Below are 24,608 nucleotides of genomic sequence, written 5' to 3' on the forward strand. Positions count from 1 at the left end.
CTAGTCTCATCTTTTTTTATCTTTACCAATTTGCAGGATTAGAAGAATGAAAATATTTGTACAGATTCAATTATCAACTTCTCTTTAAAGAAATAAAAGACAACTCAAATACCTGGAAGAATATTCAGTGTTCATGACTGGGTCATCCCATTATAATGAAATGGCAAAGTTAAAACATTTTTAATGCTATACCAATTAAATAATCAGAAGAATATAGGAAAAATAAAAACTAGAACATCAAAGGAAATAATGAAAACATAGGGATGAAAGTGGAAGTGCACTTCCAAACCGGAAACTATATAATACAGCAGCAGATAATAAAGAGTTACTAAGTAACAGCTGGGGGTGGGAGTGGGGGTTCAGTAGAATGAGCCAAGCCTTGAGAAAGGAGGTCCTAGGTTCAAAATATGACCTCAGACACTTCCGAACTTTGTGTGACTCTAGGCAAGTCTCTTTATCCTAATTGCCTAGCCCCATGATGGTGAACCTATGACACCTGTCAGCAATGTCACACAGCCATTTTCGATGATACATGGCGAGAAGTATAAGGCCACATGCCAAGGAGGTTTTCTTCTTGAAGTGACACACCACCCGAGTTATGCTCAGTTTTTTGGCGAATTTTGACACACCAAGTTCAAAATGTTGCCCATCACTGGGTCTAGCCCTTACCATTCTTCTAACTTGGAACTGATACTTAGGATCAATTCTAAGTCACAAGGTAAAAGTTTTTTAAAAATGAAAAAGAGTTACTGAGTTCCTACTAAGAGTCAAGCTCTCCGCTAAAAGCTGAGTCCTTATCAAAAACCCCTGACACTTGTTTAAAAAATAAGAGATGTATATCAAAGGAATAGACTAGATAACCAAGGTAGAATCAAAAACAATGTTCAATAAACAGGAATATAAGGAAAAACCCCTATTAAATAAATGAAGGAAGGAAGGAATAAATGAAACTGGGCAGCAATGTAGCAGAAATTAAGACTTAGACCAACACTTTACACCATATTCCACATTACAATCTTAAGGGATACTGGATCTTAAGATTAAAAAGCAATCATGCTATTTTAAAAAAACAACAACAAAATACAAATCATACAGATCTCAAAGCTAGAGTTAGGAATGTACTCTTAACAAACATGGGTTTGGTTAAGCAACCACCAAAGACAATAAATAACTTAATATATCAAATAGAAAACCTTCTGCAAAAATATATATTGCAGATTCCAAACCCTTCATATAAGACCAAAAACAATTCCTCAATAGAAATGTGGGCAATGGATATGCATAAACAGAATTCTGGGAATTAACCATATGAAATAATGTTTCATATTACTAATAAGAGAAATAAAAAACAAAGCTAAGCTGAGATTTTCCCTCACACCCACATTACCTCTTACTTGGATGGTTTGTAATATAGTCCTCCTTGGGGGTACTCCAGCCTCAAATCTTTCCTCTCCAGTTCATACTAGTTAATTAATTTCTGTACCCTAAAACTACAATTCCCAGCACCCCACTATCCTCACTTTCCATGCTGAGCTAGGGAGGATATAAATTTGGTGTAGCCCCACCTCTCGCTCTCTCTTCCTGTCTTTGCCGGAGCAGGCTTTTTTAAAAAAGCAAGGAGAGCTTGGTCACATGGTCTTATTTTGTTAGATTACTTTTTTATTCCTTTACTTCTAGTGATTATTAATAAACTTTATAAAATATAAACCTTGGAGTATTGGACATTAATTTAAATCCTACAATACCTAAAACAGACAATCTTTTCTTAATGATACAGGCATGGCCATGTCATCCTCTTGGTCAAAATTCTTTACTTAGTAGATCCCTTAGCCTAACTCTTTTTTTCTTCTAATCTACCTAACAAAAAGTCTACAGGGCCAGTAGATTTACAAGTGCTTTCTACCAACAATTCATTCTAAAACTAATATTAAAATGGTTAAAAGAATAGGTAACTAAAGAGACCTACCAATTTCCTGCTTTCACACAAATATAATCAGGAAAACAAACTACAGACTAAATTTTCCTAATAAATACTGCTGCAAAAAAAAGTGTTCAAAAATAAAAACAAGGAGATTTCAGCAATATAATACAAACCAGGCTAGACATACTTGGAATGCAGTTTGTTCAATATTAGAAAAACTACAATGACAAGTGACCTTACCAATATAAAAAAATTACAACAGTTTCAAATAGATGAAATAAAAATACATAAAAGAGAGAGAACAAAGCTTTTGACAAAATACCTCATTCATTCTGGTAAAAAAGAAAAAGAAAGAGAGCATAAAAATAAAGAGCTTTCCTTAAAATAATAAGTAGCACCTATCTACAACCAAAGGTAAGTATTATCTGTTATGGGGATAAACTAAGAAGCCATTCCAATAAGATCAGGAATGAAAAAAGGATGTCCACTATCACCGTTACTGATCAATATTGTACTAGAAACAATAGTTATGACAAGATAAGAAAAATACATTGAAGGAATAAGCCCAGGCAACAAGGAAACAAACCTATCACAATTTTGCATAAAAGATGGTTTACTGAGAGAACTCAAGAAAATAAACTAAATAACTAACACAATTAACTTCAGCAAAGTTGCAAGATTTAAAAACACACACACTGTCAGCATTTCTATATATCTGTATATTCTGTAATCAACAAAACCCAGAGAAAGATAAAGAGAAATTCAATTTAAAATAACTAAAGGCAAGAGAAAATAACTGGATGTCTACTGGCTAATATACACATAGGAACCTTATGAATACAATTACAAAACACTTCACACAAATAAAGACAGACCTACTTCCAACCACCAAGCCATATAATAAAAATAACAATGCTACCTACATTAATATACATCAATGGTAGTGCCATACCAAACTATTGAAGAATTATTCTACAAAACTATCTTGGTGTTTAAATTAATAATGGGAAATAAAAATGTCACGGATACATCACCATTCCCTATAAGTTTAACTGAAGTAAAACAAACACAACAAAAAAAATTTAGCAAGCAAACACAAAGCCCTTTGGCATATAAAATGCATGGAACTCAAGGATAACTTTTTAGGATATTCATTCATATTCAAAAGGGGAAATAAATATATAGAAAGCTCATTGAGAAACCCAATCATTCCACTAAGAATGTGGAAGGGAGACAACAGAGAGATTTGTAAAATGAAAAAAATGGAAGAAATCTTTCTAACAGGCTTCATTATTGAAGTCCATACCTTAATCCTCAATAAATTATAATGGAGAAATATAAACAACACTGAAAATAAGAAGGTGGGAAAGGCAATCATACTAAACCAAATGCACATAGAAAAAAACTTGAAAGTATTAAGAGTTCAATTTAAGATATTGGAGAAATGACAAGAGATCTTGAATTATGTTACTAAAAGAAATTAAGCAACCAAGAGGATGGCAATAGTTACCAACACAAAAGCCTTTTTTATTCCCATAAAATATGTATCTAGAACTACATGCAAAAAAAAAAGATTTTCTAGATAAAAATGAAAGAACACAAGGCCACAAACATTGTCCACAACAAATCATATCTTTAGTTGCATAACTGACTAGAACAGAATAGCGTGTGATTATCTAAAAGCCATCTGATAAAGAAAAGTACAGCATTAAATAAAGTGTTTGCTTTATATTTTGTTAAAGACACTGTAGTGATTTCTTTAGACCCCAAATCATTTACAGGGCTTCAATAATATCCATTATTGTGTCCCCTCAAAATGTCCCTAAACCTAGAAAGATGAATGAATACCTGTTGTCCAAATTATGAGGCATCAGTCCTAATATCAGAGACATACACTACATAAAGACAACAATTTAGGCACAGAATTGAGTAAAATTAGAGTGGGATAGGTTAATTTGGAAAGTTATCACTGGTAAATATTGGGGGAAACCATAAGCTTTTTACCTAACAACAACAATAAACTCATTCATTCAAGAGTATTTTTTTTCTTGTGGTGCAATCTGAGAATTCATCATAAAGCATTACACTCTCAGGAAAATCGAAAGTGACCCAAAGGGCAATGGAAGCACATCTCAAGGAAATATATTAGCAACATCTCATTCTTCATGAATTATACTGAAGAAATGGTTTTTTAAAATTAACCAAAAATTTTTCTCAAAAAATGGTCAGAGAAGTTTGTGATCAGAAAAAGAGATGAGTTGGTCATATGGAACTAACACAGAATAAGATATAGAATTCAAGTGTTGTGCCCACAAAATGTAAAAGGACCAAGACAAAGAACTTAAATGCATTGGACAGATTCTCTTTGGAGGATTTATGAGAAGACATGGACCAAAATGCAATCAAATTTGCACTCATCTTTTGTGATCACATCTCTTTGGTTAGAATTTACACTTCTGGATCTAATGGGTCTTGTTCTTTTTTAATTGTTTTATGCTATATCCTTTAAGAGTCAGGAATGATTGATTCACTTTGAATTTATTGTGATAACATGGTGCGAGAAGTTGGTCTAAACCTGATTTCTTTCAGACTATCCTCTAGTTTTTCCACCTATTGCTTTCAAATAAAGGGTTGTTCCCAGGTAATTTAAGTTATCAGGTTTAGTGAACATTGCATGTGTTTGTTTCCTTTTTGTCTATATTATACTGATGTTCTTTTTATTCTAAACCAGTACTAAATATCTTTAATTACTTTTTCTTAATAAAACTTAAAGTATATCCTTGGTTGTTTGGCTAGGATAGCACTTAATCTATGAAGTCTATAAATTAAATCATATTGTAATAATAATACAAATTCTTGTGTTTGCCCCATAAAATGACTCCTTGATATATTATGCATTTTGTGTTTATTCTGAATGGCACTTTCCATTCTATTATTTCCTCCTGAATATTGCTATTGCTATAAAAATTGCCATTTAATTTCCATGAGTTTCTCTCTTAAGCTACTTTTGCTAAAGTTTCATTGCCTCAGTGTTTCTCTAGATTTTTCTGAACAAAACACCCTATCACCAGTAAAGAAGGAAAGTTTTGTCTCCTCTTTCCTTAACCATATTCTTGCCTGTCCTTTTTTTCTTGTCTCAATGCTATTACTAATATTTCTATAAGGATTTAAGATAACAGCAAGGAAAAGCTGTGTCTTTATTTTACTATTTTATTTATTGGGAAAGCTTCTAGTGTTTCCCCAATGACTATCATGTATGCATTTTTTCTAAAATACTTTTTAGTCAAGATAAAAATGGTCCCTTGCCTAAGCTTTGTAAGATCTTTAAAGACATATACTATATTCTGTTGAAGGCTTTATCCAAATTAATCATAGTATTTGGGATGCTTTTTCTACAAATATGATGATTTTGTTTACCGTGACTAATTTTTTTCTATATTCTTTTTGCTAGCATTTTAAAGTTTTTGAAACAATATTCATTAATGAGTTTGCTTTTCTCTGCTTTATTGTTCCCTTGTTTAAGTATTAAGACTATATTTGTCTCCGCAATGATGTTTGCTAGTGTTTTCTCCAAATTTTTGAGAAAAATCAAACACAGGTAATAATGCTTTGTAATAACTAGGAAGACATGAAATTACACAAAGTGAAATAAGCAGAAGCAGGAAAACAATGTGAACTGAAAGAACAATTGAAACTGAATGTTATAGAAGTATAATGGCCAAAAGAAGGCACCTCTGCACCCCGCTCCCTTCTCTGCAGAGGTTGGATCTACGAGAGTGGAACACTGTATACATAATGTCATATTTGTTTACTGTGTTATTCTTGGTGGGCTATTTTTCTCTCTTTTCTTGTAAGGGGAGAAGGACATATTGGGAAATGCAGTTGACAGAAAAACAAAATGTATTATATGTTAATGCTCTCTACTGGCTAGCATTCACAACAATGATCAAGATGCCTGGATCATTTAAGAGTTGTTATTAAAAAGATCATAAAGCATCAGTGACCAAGAAAATCTCAAAACATAATGTGTGTTCTGCTATCTTTGACCCTAATCCACACATAAAAACATCTTATTTTTTCCCAAGTGAATTAGGCAAATGTGCTTTACTGATTATCAAATAAGAAATGATATCGATATTTTATATCATATAGTTCATTTCAGAAAATGTTCATTGCAACCAGGATGCAGTAGAACTTCAATTAGGTAGAATGCTCAGGGGAGCATGTGATTCTTTTTAGCTAGAAAAATCAATTGACAATGGTTTATCAAAAAATTTGTTTCCAAGTCCACTTCTACTAGGAGGAATCTACAAGAAAAACCACTATCCACACTCAGAGGAAACACTGTGGGAGTAAAAACACCGAAGAAAAACAACTGCTTGATTACATGAATTGAAGGGATATGGTTGGGGATGTAGACTCTAAATGAACATCCCTAATGATCAAGCAACAACAACATGGAAATAGGTTCTGATCAAGGAACCCAATGAAATTTTGGGTCAGCTGTGGAAAGGGTGGGTGGAGGGGAGGGAAGGAAATAATGTGATTATTGTAACCAAGGAATTATGTTCTAAATTGACTAAAAAACTAATTCAAATGGAAAAAAATAATTAAAAATAAATAAATAAAAATCATTCAAAGTGTCTATTTTACCTAATTCTTAGTAAAGTACAATATACTAAAGATTATTTGATTATTCAGGATCTTCTGGTGTACTTCAGTATTATAATGTCAAAGATTTAAGGATATTGAAATCCATCATTATTTAGAACATTTTTAATGTCAAAGAATCTGTAACACCAGCATTAATCCATCATTTCCCTATGTGTTTTAAGAGAGAAATTCCAAAGGAAAATTCATTTCTTTTCTTTTACATGACTGAGTTAAGCTTAAGGAAAAATAAGCTCTCTCCAATAAGTATACACTACGTGTCTACTGTGTGTCACCCATTTACATGGGGAGTGTGTTTTATTGACAGACAAGTCAATAAAAAATGTGCAGGAAGTAAAGACAAAGTATTTGAGGGAGGTCCACAGAAAAATGAGCAATGTCTTAGGTAGGAGTTGGTTGTTATATTGAGCCCAGAAGAGAACTAAGGAATCCAGGGGACAAAGATAAAGAAGAACATTGTAGACCCAGCGGACAGCTTGTATCAAGAAATGTATTATCTTGTACAATGAATAGCAAGCAGGCTATTTTAGCATCATACAAAAGGAAGAAAGGGAAGATAGGTTGGAGCCAAATTGTGAAAAGCTGAATAACTATTCTTTTATCTTAGAGACCTTATATGCAGTATGGTGTCTTTTGGGAGTTAAGATTATCTTGGTCCAATTCTACTTCTAAAACTTACTATTGTATGTGTCTATCCCTTAGCCTCAATTTGTTTGTCTATAAAATGAGGGAGTTCAAGTCCATGGCCTCTGAGATCCCTTTCAGCTCTATATCACTATTATGATATAAATTAACAAAGTCAACTAAAAATAAAAAATTCAATGATGCTGGCAGAGCTATGGAAAAACAGGCACACAAACTACTTATGGAGTTAAGAATTGGTAAAATCTTTTTGGAAATCAACATGGCAACAAATAAGTAATACCTTTTGATAGAATACTTCCATTCCATTCCCTAAAGATCTTACTGACAGAAAAAGACTAAACAAAAATAATAAGTATCCTTTTCCTTGTAAAGCTCTAATTCCAAGCTTTAAGTATAAAATATGCAATAGCTCATATACACACAATCAGAAGCTTTAAAAAGTATACTTCCTGCCCTGAAGGAATTTACAGATAGTTGAAAGGGGAAAAAGGAAGCATAGTTCAGTGGATACTGCTATATTAGAATGAGGAAGACCTGTGTTCAGTCCTGCCCTTCACATTAGTTTAGGTGACCATGAGCAAATGGAAAATCTAATCCTGAGGCAAATCAATAAAATCCTAAATTATAAATGGGTTGAGATCTGCCAGGTGAAAGGAGTTCCCATACTGACTAAATTCCAGCTGTTGATACGAAGGGTGTATACCAGTCAAAATGGGTGTCAAGAAGGAGCTAGCTTATTCATATTCCTTAAGCTCAGATAAGACCTTATCACTCCCCTAAACTCAATAAGCTCCAGTGGCCCTCTCTTGCCTCCCATTTGTATGTTAAAAGCCATTCAAATCCTTCTCTAGCCTGCTTTTCCATTGTTTATTACACATCATTCCCCTTCTCACATTCTAGGGGCCAGCCTACTTGCTGTTCCTCCCACAGAACACCCTGTATTTCTTTTCATCTGTTTCTAAAATATATTTCCTCATCACCATCATCACTCCCTTAGGATCACAGATCTCAAAGTGGAAGGAACTTCAGAGGCCATCTAGTTCAATTTCTTCTTTTTACAGATGCACAGGTAAGTAATGTCCTTCAACTCAGATCTGACACTGGAACTAGTGCATTTTGAAATGTATCAAGCTGCCTCCAGGAATCCCTATAGCTTCCCTCAAAGCTCAGTGAATCTCCTCTAGAAGGCTGTTATGCTCCTCCAGCTGCAAGTGCAGCCCCCTAATCACAGATGAGTTTGTACATAACTTATGTACGTACATGTTGTTTCCTTTCCCCCATTAGTTAGAATATAACCTCCTTTAGGGATGGGGAGGTTTCTTTTTTATCTTTGTATCTCCAAAGAATAGGAACTTAAACCAAAATTTGATCATCAATGTAAGCGGAACTATCTTATTGTCCAAACGTAAACATTTCAGATACTTTGAACAAATAAAGCTGACCAAAAGTCCTAAGTAAACCGCACATTTACCCAACAATAATTTAGGACTGAATTAATTCATCATTATAAGGCGGTTTTAATAAGGTTTACGTCCATACTTCTGTCCCCTGCTAGTTACATCTAACTTCATTTATTAAACCGAAGTAGAAATAACCCTACAGGAAAGATGAAAACAGGCAGACCAGCCCAAATATTCGGGAGATACCTAAGCAGGAGATCTATCACATTTGAGATACCAAGGGGGAACAAAATATCAACTATTATATCATACTTACCATGGCACAGAATCAGAGCACTAAAGAGTTGGAAAGGACTTCAGTGGCCAAGTCCAATGCATACTAGAACAAGAATCCCCTCTTTAACATTGTCAAAAAGTGATTATAAAATCTTTGCTTTAAGACACACTGAGAAGAGACTCCACTACTCCCCAAAGCTGCACACATAAGACTTGACAACGTTTTTAAAAAAGCATTTGATCTATAGAGCTATAGTAAAGTTGGAGTCTTTCTTCAAAGTATCTCCCACACAAATGTCAAAAACAAACTGCCTTCAAAGATGTCACAAATAACTTTTGTTTAATTGTCCCTCTCGTGATTAAGCAAGACATAGACAAGGGGGAGGTAGGTCCAAGAAATGTGTGTGCCATCAATACAAAGCAATACCTAAATGGAAAAAAGATCCCCAATAGCCAGTAAAGTACTTCAGATGCTCCAATTGCAATAGGATATGGTGCTAATTCCACTAACTCTCAAAATACTGTAGTCTAATAAAGGAGATGGGTAATATAAGAAAAATTTGGCCTAACAATTCAAATAGGATAAACTAATTATATAAAGAATGTCTATTGCCTAAACCTAGATTCAGTAGTACCTATATCTTGGATAGCCACAACTGAATAAGAAGACAAAAAGATTGGTACTCTAAGGATATCACTTTATGAACTGAATGGAAGAGCTTAGAGTCAGGGATCAATTAGGAGGACAATGCAACAGTCCTCATGAGAGCAGTTAGGGCCTTGAACGAGGGTGGTGGTCCTGCAAGCAAGTGGAAAGAAGCTGTAAGAGATATTATAGAAAGAGAATTGAAAAGACAATGAGTTATATATTAAAAGGGAAGGAGGTAAGAGTAAGTAGAAGATACTAATAGAGAAGTTAGGGGAAAGGAGAGAGACAGGAAAGATAATGAATTCCCTTTTGCAACAAGTTGAGTTTGAGATGCCTAGTCAGAAATGTGTTCAATCATGATAGCAAACTGGAGCTCAGGAAAAAGACTAGGACTAGCTAGATAGATGTGATTCATCTGCAATGTACAAATAACCAGAATACAAAACAACATGATAATTACAAAGAAGTGATAAAATTCTAGTCATTTGAGGTCTTAGGGGAATGGTTTATGGAGATAATATTTGAGCTGGAATGATCCAGATTCAGGGAATGCTGTTAAGGGGCACTGTAGCCCAGTTTAAGTCATTATTAATGACCACACTATCTACTGTTGTTAAGAGAATAGAACAACAATCCAGGAAGTGCAAAGTTAATCCTCAAAAACAATTTCTTATACTATCTAAAATTAGAACAGGAAAAAACAAAGCTTCTCTCTCTCTGTCTCAGTCTCTGTGTGTGTGTCTCTCTCCCCCTTAGAGTCCAGTTCTTTCAGTGAGATAGGAGGAATAAGCAAGATGTATGCTCATTTGTATAAACTGCAACAAAAGATCTCTCAATTTTATATGTTCAAGTAGATGACACCACCAAAAGAAGTGTCAGAAAAACAATGACTGTCTGAGAAAATATACTAGCAAGTTGTAAACCAAAATCATCCCCTCCACTTCAAGAAAACCCTCATTTACAAATAGGAGGTTCCCTGTTCTCATCTCTGACCCAAGTTATTTTTCCATATTTGACTCAACTGTACCTTTAGTTGTTGAGAAGCTATCACTACATTTTAATACTAGAAAACAAACTTTAAAATGTTACCAATAACTGCATGAAATCAAAGACCTATCTTCCATAAGACTTTATTATTGTCAAAAATCTGTTATGACCCATTCTACTTAAAATGAAGCTCTGCCCAAAATTACTTTTTAAAAAAACAATGTACTTAGTTAAAATATTATCTTTCACTAGTCACTTTTCCATTTTTTCCAAACATTTTCCATTTTTCCAAACAATGCCCTTGAATTTTCTACATTTAAAACTTTCTTCTTACAAAAATGGTAAAGACTGGAAAATTTAATAGGACAAAAACCCCAAAAGAAAACAATTTCCTTGAATTTCTTCTTCTTTAGGAACATACAGTAATTAATCTTAACACAATGCTCATAATCTTCCCAAAATGTTGACTTAAAAACCTACTAGTGATACACAATATCCAACTTAAATTATAAACTGACCTTCATAATAAATCAAACACTAATAAAAACAGCCTGAGAAGAAATCTATTAAAAGATAAATAGCTCCTCAGAGTCCAGCAGTATCAAGGAATTAAAACCACTTCCAGCCTTCTAAACATCACTCTGCTAATTTAAAAGTCATTGTCAATGACTTTTTTATAAAATGCTTTTAAACTGCATACCAAATCAACACTGCTCCCAGAACATTCTTTTTCACAAATAAAATCATACATTTAGCATCCCAGATATTCTTTTAAATGCTAAGTAGCGCCAACTGCTAGAAACGATACAAACCAGCTTATGGGATAGATGGTCATTGACAAGGAGGTATATTCACATTTTATAGTTGAGAGATGATAGATATAGATATATATAAAATACCACTTTTTCTGCAAGGAATTAGAAAAGTTGCCTGACATTTGAACCAAACAGTTATATTTTATAGGAATATCATCCAAAAGGTACTACTATGGAGGAAAAAATCCTACTGCTGAAATTTTAGTAGTCTAAACATTGACTAGAGTATAGCTGTACCTCATTCGTTCTCACAGAACCATACAAATCACCTATCAGTAGGCCAACCAAGTATGTGTTCGAAAACATTACCAATATATTCGGTATTTCATATCACCTAATTTACCTAACTTGAGATTAAAAATTAAAATTTTAGATTAAACAGACTTCAGACCCTTTATAACAAGAACAGAAGGGGGTGAACTGCCTGGAGACCAAAATGATTATCAACTGACTAAAGAGTCCATTGTATGATAACTAGGTTTATCCAGTCCTGAATGGGTTTTGCTGTTATTGTGAAACTGTGGTGCCTTTATCATGTTAGTAAAAATAGAACCGCTTTTGGTAAAAAGGCAAAAATTTGAATTCACATATATGGGAGAGATTAACCAGTGATAAGAATTCCTAACAGATTATCTCCATAATCGAAGAGCAAAGCAAGTTATCCAAAAGCTAACATGAGTTTATTTCTAAGGCATGTATGCTAAGGCAACCATTTTAGATTGAACACCCACACCCACACCCACACCCACACCCCAAAAATACAACAAACAAACCTGCCTATCACAAAGTGACACTTCACTTTTTCAGTAAGGTTTCTCAACATAATATTCACAAACTTTGGAGTAGTAAACATGTTCAAGCATAACTAAAGACCAGGCTTATTTAATACATTTCAGCTGTTACCATGAAAACAATTTTTGGAAAGGATATCAGGCAACAACCCACACTTAAGCCTGAATACAAACGAAGCCACTTGATAGTGACTGAAAGACCAATTCCATGCTTCCTAATTTTCAGATGTTACAAACCTAAGACCTAAAGTTTTATAAGAACGCTTCATGTGAAATCTCTACAGCAGGACAACTATGTCAAATGTTGTTAAAACAAATGATTTTTCAAAACCTAAACAACACTAGGGTGAAGAAACCTTTTGCAAAATGCCTCCACTTTAAAATAGCTTTCAACTATAGTGGCAAAAGGGGGGGTGGGGGGGGAAGAGGGACAATCCCTTGTAGCTTATACAGGGACTTGACCTGAGAATTATAACAAAAGGAGTTATCCCCATTTCACATCATATTGGTTACTTTATTGCTTTTCTATGGAAGTGAAAACAAAAATGGCAGAATGAAAATCTGAAGTTAAAGGAACACCTCCACTTTTACTGCCTCTAAGGATAACACAGAAGAAACTCCTTTGCTTGGCATTTATGACATCTGACCAAAAGCTACCTTTCACCCTTTATTTCCCATTTTACTCTTTCTAAAGAAAAAGCAAGGGAAAATTGAACACCTCCTCCTACCTATTAATAAGTACAAGCAGTCCCTTATGCCTTATTAAATACACTCCCTTCTCAACTCCCCCTCCTCAGAATTCTCATCTTCCTTCTAGACTCCATTCAATTGCCACATCAGCAGAAACCTTCTTTCCAAGATGCCTGAATTATTAGTGTTCTCTCTGGCCTCAAATAGCTTTTTTTTACTTTATCACCACCTAGGACTTAGTTCACTGAGGGCAAAAATTGTTTCCTTTTTGTCTCAAGTATTCTCCAAGGCACTGAGTAGGCACTAGTCACTGAATTGCATTTAAATATTTAATTCTTCCTTAGAATGAATTAGTAAGTTTTGAAAATTCACTTTTGATTTCCATTATTTCAGACATTCTTTACAAGTTGAATATATAATCCAAAATACATCTTATGGGGGGAAAAGCTAATATTTGAGCCATTCAAGCGGCATAAATGGAGCTACTTATAATATTAGATATAGTTTAAATAACATAAAAATTAAACTTCTTAAACTAAGGAAAATTATTGTATGCAAAAGTAAATCATTTTCATTTGTAACATATTCTATAAAAAAAATACTAACCATTAAAGCTAAAATTTAAGTTCCATGGACCTCTTGATGTTCATCAAAACACATACATAAATCCACAGGAAAAAAATGGAGAGAGAAGCAAATGCAAATAATCATAGTAAGCAAGGATTTACAGAACTTTAGCAAGAATGTTCTTCCATGAAAAGGCATGGACAGTTGCAATTTGCACCTTGGGAGGGGCATATTCAGGAAGATACCATACATAGATCCATGCAAGTAATGAAGGGAGACACCACTCCCATTCCACCCTTCTCCCATGCCCCATACCTACCTACAGTATTCCTAATGGTTCTTTCCACTTCTACAGCAGCAGCAGCATTAAGGAAGGGCTGGTTAATAAGTGGAATTCTACTTTTAGGGCCTTCCTCATATCCCTCCAGGAATCCTCAACTAAGGCCCTGTAATCCTTTCTGTTATCACTGGATCTTGGATGCTACCCACCAAGTTTGTTCAACTGCTGCCATTAAACTGGCAAAGCCCATTTCGTTATTAATCCTAGCCAGTAGCACACATGTCTATGTAGGTAGGACCTACCAGATGCAGCTTCTATTTCTGCTAGGAGGGACTTCAAAATAGTCTTTCCAAATTCAATTTCATTAAAATTACATTTTTCCATTTTCAAAGAAAAAATCAGAAGCTTAATCTGAATGTGGCCTGTTCTCGGGAAGTATAAAAGCAAACTCAACCAAAATCTTAAGATAAATCATTATAACTATGCTCTTAATTTCTCTATGTGAATCTCTTTAAATAGATAAACCTCAACTACCTCTCATGGTATGGAATTGACAATTCAAGGCAACAGCAAAGGACAAGCTCAGACAGGTGCTACCGTGATGGTAGAATACATTATTGTCTGAGGAGTATGCTAGCTAAATTTGGAGAGGCTCATCGGATCAACAAGAGATTAAAAAAATTTTTTTCAGCTAAGGCAGAGGGGGGCTGGCTACCTTCATGGGTAGAAAGAGTTTCCCTAGAAGCTTGAAAGAAGTATAAACTCAAAATAAGTCACAAGAGAGAAGAATTGAGAAAGTTCTCAATAAATACATCGATTAATTTAATAGCATTTTCCTTAAAGATACTTCACTTGAAGTAAAAGGGGGGGGGGGCTTAACAAAATCTGCTGCAATAGAATCCATTCATGTATGTTAAAAGTAATTAATCAAATCATTTACCCTCTTTACAATTATCCCCCCCAAAATAGCTATTAAAAACCAATGACAAGAAAATGAAACGAAATCAATAGCTGAGTAATATGAAAAATCTTGTTCCAGAAAGGGGGGGGGTGGTGTATAAATACAAAATATTGCCTGCACTTCTAGATCTTGTCTGGTTAGGTTTTCTTACCTGGCTTTTTTTTAGGAGGGGTGGAGAATATATTCAAAAATGACTGGTTAAAAAACAAAAAGGTATTCATAAAAATTAAGTCAACTAAAAACTGAAATGAAAAATCTGAAATATATTTTCCATTAAAAGCTTTTAAAGAAATATAACCTTTATTCCCTTAGACTTAATTCTAAATAAGAACACAGAAAATAAACGATTATTTACTATTGTAATCACTTTCTACCATTCTTCAAAAAGGAAAAAAAATCATGAAACAAAATAACAGAATGGTCTCCTAAAATCATGTTTCAAGGGCTAGAAAAAATAGCTTTATAATAAATTGTTCCTTTTCATTTCTAATTATAGGACATTAATAGAAATATGATTAGGTCACTTAAAATACATTTTGGAACCCTAATGGTTCAGTGATTAGATGACACCGCAGTTAACTAGGCCAAGGATTAAATCAGTTTTTCTTATCAAATTATTTTAAAGTGTCCAAACTGTTTGAACCAAATATCTATAAAGAAAAAGGTTCCGGTTTTCAGAGCCCCGTTTCACTAGGTAGAGCTCCATTCCTAGGGGTCTAGGCACCAGGATAGGACTAAGAGACGGCCTGGTGCTTTTTTTTTTCCTATCCAATACCGAGAGCAGGAAAGTGCAGCTAGGACAGTAACAAACACAAGAGGCTCCAGAGCAGGCCCAGTTAAGAGCCATGAATGACGCACTTCGGTAACCCGACTCTCTTCTCTTCTCTACTCTTCCCTTCCCTTCCCCTTCCCCTTCCCCTTCCCTCCTCCCTTCCTTTCCTCTTCCCTCTCCCAGCAGTGGTGCTGACACTGCCACCCGTCCAAAGGAGGGAGACAACAGGGAATAAATAGGCAAAGCTCACCAGGTTGGTTCCAGAACCCTTGGTTATTAATCTTTCAACAGACTACTAAGCGAAAGAGGAAAAGAAGCTTGAAGCTTAGGAAAGTCCAGTGACACTAAATTAAGCCAATAAAGAGTCCAGTCCAAAGACAGAGACACAGGGTGTGGCGACTGTGAAACTGGGAGACAGGGAGAAAAATAGGGGTGCAGAATAGAATTTACAAAGCAAGGGAAAAGGTGTCCTAGTTTTAAAACAGGGAGGAGGGATGGGGGGTACTCTGCTACGCAAACCAATACAATTTTGTTTATATGTACACACATATTATATGTGTGTATAGATATTAATAATGTCTGATCCTTCGTTTTAAAATTGTACTATTAAATCCATTTCATGGGAAAGGAATCAAACCTTTCAACACCAGGCTGGAGCCTGGAAAGAGGCATATTTTCCCTTTACCCCTTTCTCTTACAACTATACATAAGAGGTTTAAAAAAAAGCCTACAAGGAAACACCAACGGGGGGGGGGGGGGGGGGACGACGAAGTCACAGTAGCGAAATAAACTTCTAGGGCACTGAGGGAGAAAGTGAAATTAAATACAAGAGCTGAATATTAAAAACAAAATAACAAGCTAGCCCAGAGACTGGAATTGAAAATGACAAACGCATTAAGACTTTACGGAAGGTGTGGGGGGAGTGGAAGAGGAGCCTCTGCTGGAGAGGAAATAAGCAATGAAAAGAGAAACTGTTTCAATCAAGGAGGAAAAGGCAAAACAAGATACATTCCCCATAAGTAAAAGCAACACATTAGCTATTAGTTTGCCTGGCTTAGAGTGTGTTTGGAGGGGGGGGGGGCGTTAAGAGATGAGAACGGGGCTCCAAAGTTTGGTGAAACTATTGGGTTGCTACTAAGATCAACCCTTGCCCTCCCCCACCCCCACCCCCGTCCCAAACATACGACCCGAGATCCCGATCCAGGGTTAAAATTCTGCGACTGATGTTAAAAATCCCCAAAGCCGAGGAAGAAGAAATCGTAGAGGGACCAAGCAGCTGCTGCTTCCCACCTACCTGAGGCAAGATCAGCTCGGTTCAGTGTGCGGTGAGCAAAGACGTGGGGGGCGGGGGTGGAGACGCAAGGCAGGACTAAAAGTAAAACAAAAGTGGCGCCAAAACCCCCCAACCCGCAGCCCTCCCCCTTCCGCCCTTCCCCCCCAGCCGACGAGCGCAGCCCCTTTCAGAGCATGGCCAGCACGCGGGGCCTCCAGCTCTTCCCACCACCCCCCAGCCCCAGCCCACTTGGAAATTGTTCCCCTCGGAGAATTGCCCAAAGTAGGGCCTGGGGAGCGAGGGGGAGGGTCGAGCTCCTACGCATTCCCGCGGAGCGGGCTCCCTGGCGGGGCTGGGGCCGGGGCCGAGACTGGGGGGGACGGAGTGGGCGGGGGGCCAGGTCACATGAATGCTGTTCCCTCTCTAAGGAAGGAGGGGGGAGGCAGGGAGGGGTACTTGCCCCTCCTCTCCCCCAAGCCCAGATGTACACAAGCTAGCCCCCTCCCTCCTTCGTCTCCCTCCTCTTCCCCCCACCCCCCTCCCCCACCGTTCCCAGCACCACCATTTTTGCTCCGCTCCTTTCCCCCACTATGACACCCGCACCCCCTCCCCCCGCGCCGAGCCAAGCGGGGCCGCAGTGGGCTCCCACCGCCGACTACAGCCTCGATCCTTTCCCTCCCTCCCTTCCTCTGTCCGTCCGTCTGTCCGCACCTCGCCCCCCCTTCGTTTACACACCCGGAGAAGCGGAGCCTCCATCTTGCGTGGCTCCGCGTTCTCCATTTTGGGCCGCCTGCGGGGGGCGGCTTGGAGGGGGGGTCTCAGCGGGAGGCTACGGGGAGGGGGAGAAAAAGAAAAGCTGCCCCCGGTGCGAGGTGGGGGAAGCAGGGGCGGAAGGCGCGGGAGCACAGCGCGACGACAGTGGCGCGGGAGAGGGGGGGCAACCCCTGGGGCGGCTAGGGCTCTGGGGGTGCGGGAGGGCAGACAAGGTACGGGGCCACCGCCGACCCCCGACCCCCACCGACAGCTCCAGGCTGACGCCGGAGCGATGGCTCGCACCTCCTCCCGCCCCCCCCCAGCTCCTGCTCTGCCCCCATTTCCAGCCCACACAGACACGCACACGCATACACAGGCAGCCCCCCGCAAACTTCTCGAAGCTTCGCCTCCGCCATTTTCTAACTTACCTCCCCGCGGGCACACGCAGAGGCAGCAGTGGCGCTGGCCCTGGCCGCCTCCCCGCTCCTTCCTCCTTCCTGACGCGGGGCCTTCCTCAGCAGCCCAGGCCCGGCCGACGGGATGAGGGGCTCTACCTCTGGCTCGCCCTCGCGGACCCGGGCTCCTCTCAGGGACTCCGGCTCCCGCGGTTTGCCGGCGCCGGGGGTTGGGGAGGGGGGGGGGGATTGAAAGTGGCAGTCGGATCCGGCGGGTTTTTTTTTTTTTTTTTGGTGGCGCTTCGGGATTGTTTGGGGTGTTTGCTGTTCGGCGACTTGGAGGCGAATGGTGCGTGCAAGCGCCACCTGGCGGCCACAAGCTCGCGCCCGACTCCCGTTGGAGGACAGCGGCATCTAGCGGTTTAGCCCTGGCACTGCAACGCCCCGCTCCTCGCCCTCCCTATCTCTGTCCTCCCTCCGAACTCCCAACCAATCCGCGTGGACCTAACAATGACGTAGGAGATGGGAACGAGGCGCCCGCAGGGGCGCGCCGCCGAGTAAACAAGGTGTCGTGGCCGCGCCTCGCTTACTCCCTAACCCGCCTAGCCAGGCGGCTCCTCCCCTCCCCCCTCTCCCACTTCGGGGGGAGGATGGGAAGGGGGCCAGGCCCGGGCAACTCCGGACGTGGGCGGCCCCCCCTCCCCCGCGGGAGGGGTGCGGTGATGTGTCGAGTTAGGACACACCCCGTTGGGGGCCGCCCGCCTGCCTCATTCCCTCTTTCCTTCTGCCTCCCCCAGCCCTCTGGAATAGACAAACACAATCGTGCCCATTTTTCGATCGCGCATTCACTTGGAACAAAGCGCTTCTCCCATCACAGCCCAAAGGCAGAAATACGATTTCCTCTCTTTGACGGAGGAGGAAACTGAGACTCGGACACGTAGAAAGAGATTGATCCTGGATCCTTTGGTCAACAAGGATTTGGGCAGAAACTCAGGCCCAAACCCTCGGATTAGGGATCCAGTTTTCTCTTCCTCTCCCTCCTCAGCGCTAGAAATTCTAGTTCCATCATCAGTCCTAGCCCTCCCCAAACCCAGGGGGCTAGGGGGGAAGGCAATTTGAGCCTCATGGATGGCCTGCCGGCTCCCCTGCTCAATACTGAGGGTTTCCTTTTCGCTGGGGGAGGGGGAATGGCCAATTCTCCCACGCCGGCCTGGCAGTGCTGAGAAAACGCTTTACTCCCATCATGCCCCAGCACCGCGCTGGAGTCGCGAACTCGATACCGGAGCCATAGCAAACTGGGCCAAAATTTTTGCTATCGATTTAGCGGAGGTTGAAGGGTGGGGCGTGGGCTTGTAGCTTCGTTTTTCCCACCATCGCGGATCATTTTGGTCTGCAGCATTTCTCCCTAGATTCCTAAAGCTCTTGCTGATGAGACTTTAAGGCCAAGTAAATTCCAATTTATTGTATAAACTCTTAATGATAGACCATTTTGAATGGATTCGAGCTTCCCTTCACAAGCACTGACTGTCCCTACTATGTGCCAGGAAACTTCACAGACAAAACCGAAATTGTTCGAGCCCCCAAGGGTAGGAGAAACGAACAGATAAAATAGATAATACTATAAAACCGATATGAAGCAACCAAGGACATTAGCAACTAGGAGACTTGCAACAGTCCAGGCTACCGAAGATGAGGGCCTAAACCAGGGCGGTTATGCTGTAAGAAGAGTGAGGGGAGGGGTGGAATCCACGAAACTGGGCAACTGGCAGAATACTGGGGGGAGGGGGAGGGGATCGGTGAGGAAATGAAAATCCTTTATCAGGCTGACTCTAAGGGCTCGACCCTTAGTGTCTGAAAGGATAGTAGTGCTCTCGGTAGAAAACAGGGAAGTTGGGAAGGAAAGGGGAGGAGGGGGAGGAGGACTTCTCTTTGGACCTAAGTTTGAGATACCTGGAGAACATGCAGATGTAAAAAGCTATAGGGGTCACAACCATTACAACGCACAGGATCGCGGAACCTCGGCAGAATTATCTGTTAAACACCAACTACATGTGTAAGACATCAGGGTTAGGGGGGCGATAAGGACCCTGGGCGGGGGGGTGGGGGACAGACGCGACAATGCTAGACCTTGAATATGATGGGAGCATAGTGATCTAGATCAAGTAAACAGGAAAATACAGAGAGAATCAGTACACTTTAACTAGAGTGATAGAGAAAGCTTCCAGAAGAAAGAGGACACTAGAGCTAAGTAAGCTTTAAAGAGATTAAATTCAATAGAGGAACTGTTCTCTAATGGATAAAGCCCTGGGGCTAGGAGTCTGGGAGAACTAGGTTCAAATGCTTCCTTCACCACCAACTAGCCTAGTGACCTTGGATAAGTCACTTAACCTCTATGTGCCTTAGGCCACTCCCTCAGATACAATAGCAACAAACCACCCGGGAAGTGCCCTTAACTTAAAGACCAAATCCCCGGGAAAAACACAAAGGAAAAAGGGAAAACAGTGGAAACCTTCGGGGAGTTTACATTCTACTTGGGGAGATACTTTGTCACAAATTACTAAATGCTTGGTAATTTGAGGAACTGAGTACTTGAAGTAAATTAAATATTCTCAAAAGCCCTGGGGGTGTGGGAGGTAAATGTATTCAAGACTGTGGAGGTGTGAAGACTGGAGAATGGACCTACCAGTAGTAAAAAACAGCTACTAGAGCAGTTTTAATAGTTCCATGCAATTCATGTCAAAGCTCAGCCAGACCTTGGGAGGCAAGCCTTCAGCTCTGGGAAGCAAGCCTTTGAGCTATCAGGCTAAATAAATAGCCTGAGTCTTGGAGTGAGAGCAATTTTGAATGCCCTTTCTTACAATTTTTTGCAGTATGACTTTGAACCTTGGACAAGTCCCTTGCCCTCTCTGAGCTGCACAGTTTCCTACTCTGTAAAACAGGGGGAAGGGAGAGGAAGGTTGAACCAAGCTCCTTTCAAGGTCAAATATTCTTGGATTCTGTCATTCATTTTTCAATCTCATCCAAAGGCCTCATTTTACAGAGGAGGAAACTGAGGACTAAACGAGAGGAAAGATATGGTGGCACAGGTGTGCCTTTTGCAAAAGGGGGGGATGGGGAGTCCCTGACTTTTTGAAGGTACCCTCAGGATTTAAATAGGGGAAAGATGAGAAGATGTCAGTGACCCTTTGCAGTTAAAACTGCGAAGAAAGGCCTTCTTTAGAATATCCTCAGAAGCTAGAGTATCCCTCTGCTTTGTTACAAGGAAGATGCCAATTTTAATTATAATGTAACATTTTTTTAAAAAGCAAAAACAAACCTGATGTAAGTTAAGTGGCAATTCCTCCATGAAGATATATAGTAACCAAAGCTGGTAAAAAAGTGGCAGATAAGGAAAAACAATGGTAAGAATATAGTAGAGATAAATCAGTAATATCTAAAGGAGAGACAATGTGTCCACTACACACAGAAACCTCAAGTTATCAGAAAAGTACACTCTGTCAATTCCAGTGTGGTGAGTCTGAAGTCTGAGGCCTTGGAGTTGAGTCCCCATTTTGCCACATACACTAAGTATGTGGCCCTCCTTGGTAAGTCTAATTAACCTCTCAGCCTATTTTCTCAGCTATAAAACAGAAAGAATACTTTCATTATGTGGGTCACAGGTTGTTTAAGGTACAAACCTTAATGCAAAAGTGCTATAAAATGTGAGTCATTATTAATAATAATAGCTTCCATTTATATAGTAGCTTAAGGTTTGCACTATTCCATTTGGTTCCTTCAACCTCCAGAGGCAAGAATTGAGCCAAGGTCTTCCAGATTTCCATTCTTAAGCTTTAACACCATGCAGTTACCATGATATTGATAGCAGGCTCCCCAAGCCACCAATTGATTGCCACCTTGAGTTTCCAGACACCAGAAAGGGGGTACCTGAGGATAAATGGCATAGCTATTCTAGTCACTTTTGTACATCCAATTGCATTCGAGTTTACAAATCAAGTTCTGAAGAACTGGACTCCCATGGAGCAAATCCTTGGGCGTTTGATGAGCCATGGACCATCAAATAATATCAATATCAACCTGATAAAAACAGGGGACCAGAAACTACAGTGCTGAGGCTCAGACCCTGGATCCATGACAGCCCCACCCCACCTGGGACCCCAGGGGAATGACTTAAAACAGCCAAGCAGATATCTGTTCTAAACCTCTCGAGTGTGCTATTTAGTATAGCTGCTTGTAAGAAAAATTTGGACTAGCATGGGCACATTGTCCTCTTGACTTTGCATATGTAAACAGAAGCTTGAAAAACTAGGTCTACACTGGAAAAGCAAAGTGGGAGAGTGATCCAAGTGCTACTAAGCCACCTCCTGATAGATGGGTGAGAGACCTAAGAAGCAAAAGGAGACTGACAACTTTGGATATGTCCAATTCAAAAGTTGTTTGGCTTCTTTATTTGTATTTGTCAGAAGGGTTGTTTTTCCTTTTCCCTCAACTAAACACTAGATGACTTATAATGGAAGATAAGTGTGTAAGTGAAAGAAAGTAAAGGCTTTTGCCTCGAAAACTAAAAACCCAGGAAAAAAGAAACCTGACCTAACTAACTGGAAAGCTTAAGCAAAAAGTAAAAATCTGCTTCTGCCAAAATCATCTGAATAATTCTAAATCCAAATCTAGTTCAGCTGATTCTTGTACCACCTAATGTCATCAGCATTTTTGAGGCTGGAATAGGGAATTTGGAATAGGGAGGTGAATGGGATCTGAAGATTTCAGCTGTGCTGGGAACTCCCACTATAGAAACTAGAAACACACACACACACACACACACACACACACACACACACACACACACACACACACACACACACACACACGCTTACTTTTCCTGCCTGAACCCAAGGATAAGTAATCAAATCAGCATTCTTCTCTCTCAATACTGCTTCAATTGATGATCTCATCAGCTCCCTTGGATTTAATTATCATCTCTCTATGCTGATGATTCTTAAATCCACTTATCCAGCCCTAACCTCTCAGCTGACCTCAAGTCTCACTGTCTCCAAATGCCTATTACACACTGAGAACTGAATGTCTTGTAGATATCTTAGACTCAACATGTCCAAAACTGAACTCCTTTTTCCCCACCAAGGCTCACAACTTAAGTGTCACCCTCTATTCCTTGCTATCTCTCATCCCCTCTATTCTAAGATGATTCCAAGGCCAGTTGATTTCACCTTTGTAACATCTATCCACTATGTGCCCTCCTCTCCTGACAGGCAAGCTCTCCTCTCCTCATGCCTGGACTATTTCAGTAACCTGCTGGTGGGTCTGCCTGCCTCAAGTCTCCCCTGGTTCCAATCCACCTTCCAGTCCATCATGATTTTCCTAAATGCCCAGTCCCTTCACCTCCAATTCAATAAACTCCCATGACCCCCTATTGCCTCCAAAATCAAAAACAAAACCCTCTGCTTAGCATCCAAAGCCTTTCATAACCTGATCCCTTCCTACCCTTACAAATTTCTTACACTTACCACCTCTTCCCACACATCTTCCTTCATCCAGTGTCACTAGACTCCTCCTGGCTGTTCCTTAAACAACTCTAAATCCTGGCATTTCCTCTTACTGTTCCCTTGGCTGGAATGCTCTCTTTCTGCAGCTCTACCTCCTGGCTTCCTTCAAATTCCACCTAAAATCCCACTCTGTCCTGGAAGCCTTTACTCAACTCTAATTCTAGTGCCTTCCCTTTGTGGATTATTTCCTATTTGTCTTGTTTTTGTGAGTTCCACAATGGTAGACGTTGCCTTTTGTCTGTCTTTGTACCCATGTCACTGAGCACAGTGCCTGACACATAGAAGGGGTTTAATGAATGCCTACTGATTGACTGCCTGGCTCCTTGCATTAACTTGTAGGGTTAGAAAGCTGCTGAAAATACTGAGCATAACTTTCTTATGGGCACACCATCTATATGGATCAGTTGGGATTTGAAACCAAGTTTTCCTATCTCCAAGGCCAGTACTCTTATCCAGTGTATCACACTGCCTCTATTCATTTCAGTAGTTGTCATTTAATACTTGAAAAAGTTTCTTTAGGGCTACTAGTTAGCACAGTGGGGAGGACCTGAGTTCAAAAGTGACCTCAGTCACTTCCTAGCTGTATGACCCTAGGCAAGTCACTTAACCCCATTTGCCTAGCCCTCGCCTTTCACTAAGATAGAAAGTAAGGTTTTTTTTTTTAAAGTTTCGTTGAATCTTGAAGACAGATGACAGTAGTGTTCTTTCTGGAGACCCTAAACACCAGGTTATTCTTACACTGAATGGAGAACAAAAGCAGATCTTTCATTTCTCCCTTGTTTTGAATTCTTTTTAAGATGATTAAAAAAAAAGATTTTCAGTCTCTTCAAGAGACTTTCACAATGTTAAATGCAAGTGTGTTCAAAAGTTACATGTGGGTAATATTTAATGTATTCTGGTCAACGAGGTCATTGTTGGGCAATAGGCTGAATGGTGGTGGCAATGCTTGCTGTAAGATGGGTTATCAGTCGTCTTCCTCAAAATCAGGCTATTTCCCAATGTTGCTAAAAGTGCTTTCCGTTAAAATCAACATTGCTCAAAGATTCCAAATAAGGCTTCCCTTTTTTGTTGGCAGACACAGGTTTACAGAGCCAAAGGTCTTCTGTATAGCTTTGACACAGAGAGAGACAGCACAGTTATTCATTATTCTTTGGTAATATCAGTACGTTAGTCACCAAAACAAAGAAACTGATCAATTATTTGA

At 39.6% G+C, this 24,608-nt stretch overlaps 1 protein-coding gene across 5 annotated transcripts in view; it reads right to left on the bottom strand.

The window, feature by feature from the left end:
• Window positions 1-18,226, bottom strand: part of STAG2 (STAG2 cohesin complex component) — a 118,285-nt gene extending 100,059 nt beyond the window's left edge. Inside the window, exon 1 of one of the 5 annotated variants that reach the window (XM_007507074.3) lies at window positions 17,880-18,226. The gene's annotated coding sequence lies outside the window, so the exon portion shown is untranslated. Of the gene's footprint in view, window positions 1-13,451; window positions 13,479-16,609; window positions 17,075-17,433; window positions 17,514-17,879 lie in introns of those variants that run through there. The other 4 variants (XM_056808893.1, XM_016426632.2, XM_016426633.2 and 1 more) reach the window with 4 other exon arrangements.
• Between the last annotated feature and the right edge of the window lie 6,382 nt (window positions 18,227-24,608).

The sequence above is a fragment of the Monodelphis domestica genome, chromosome X (genome assembly GCF_027887165.1).
Source record: "Monodelphis domestica isolate mMonDom1 chromosome X, mMonDom1.pri, whole genome shotgun sequence".
In the NCBI taxonomy this organism is placed as follows: domain Eukaryota; kingdom Metazoa; phylum Chordata; class Mammalia; order Didelphimorphia; family Didelphidae; genus Monodelphis; species Monodelphis domestica.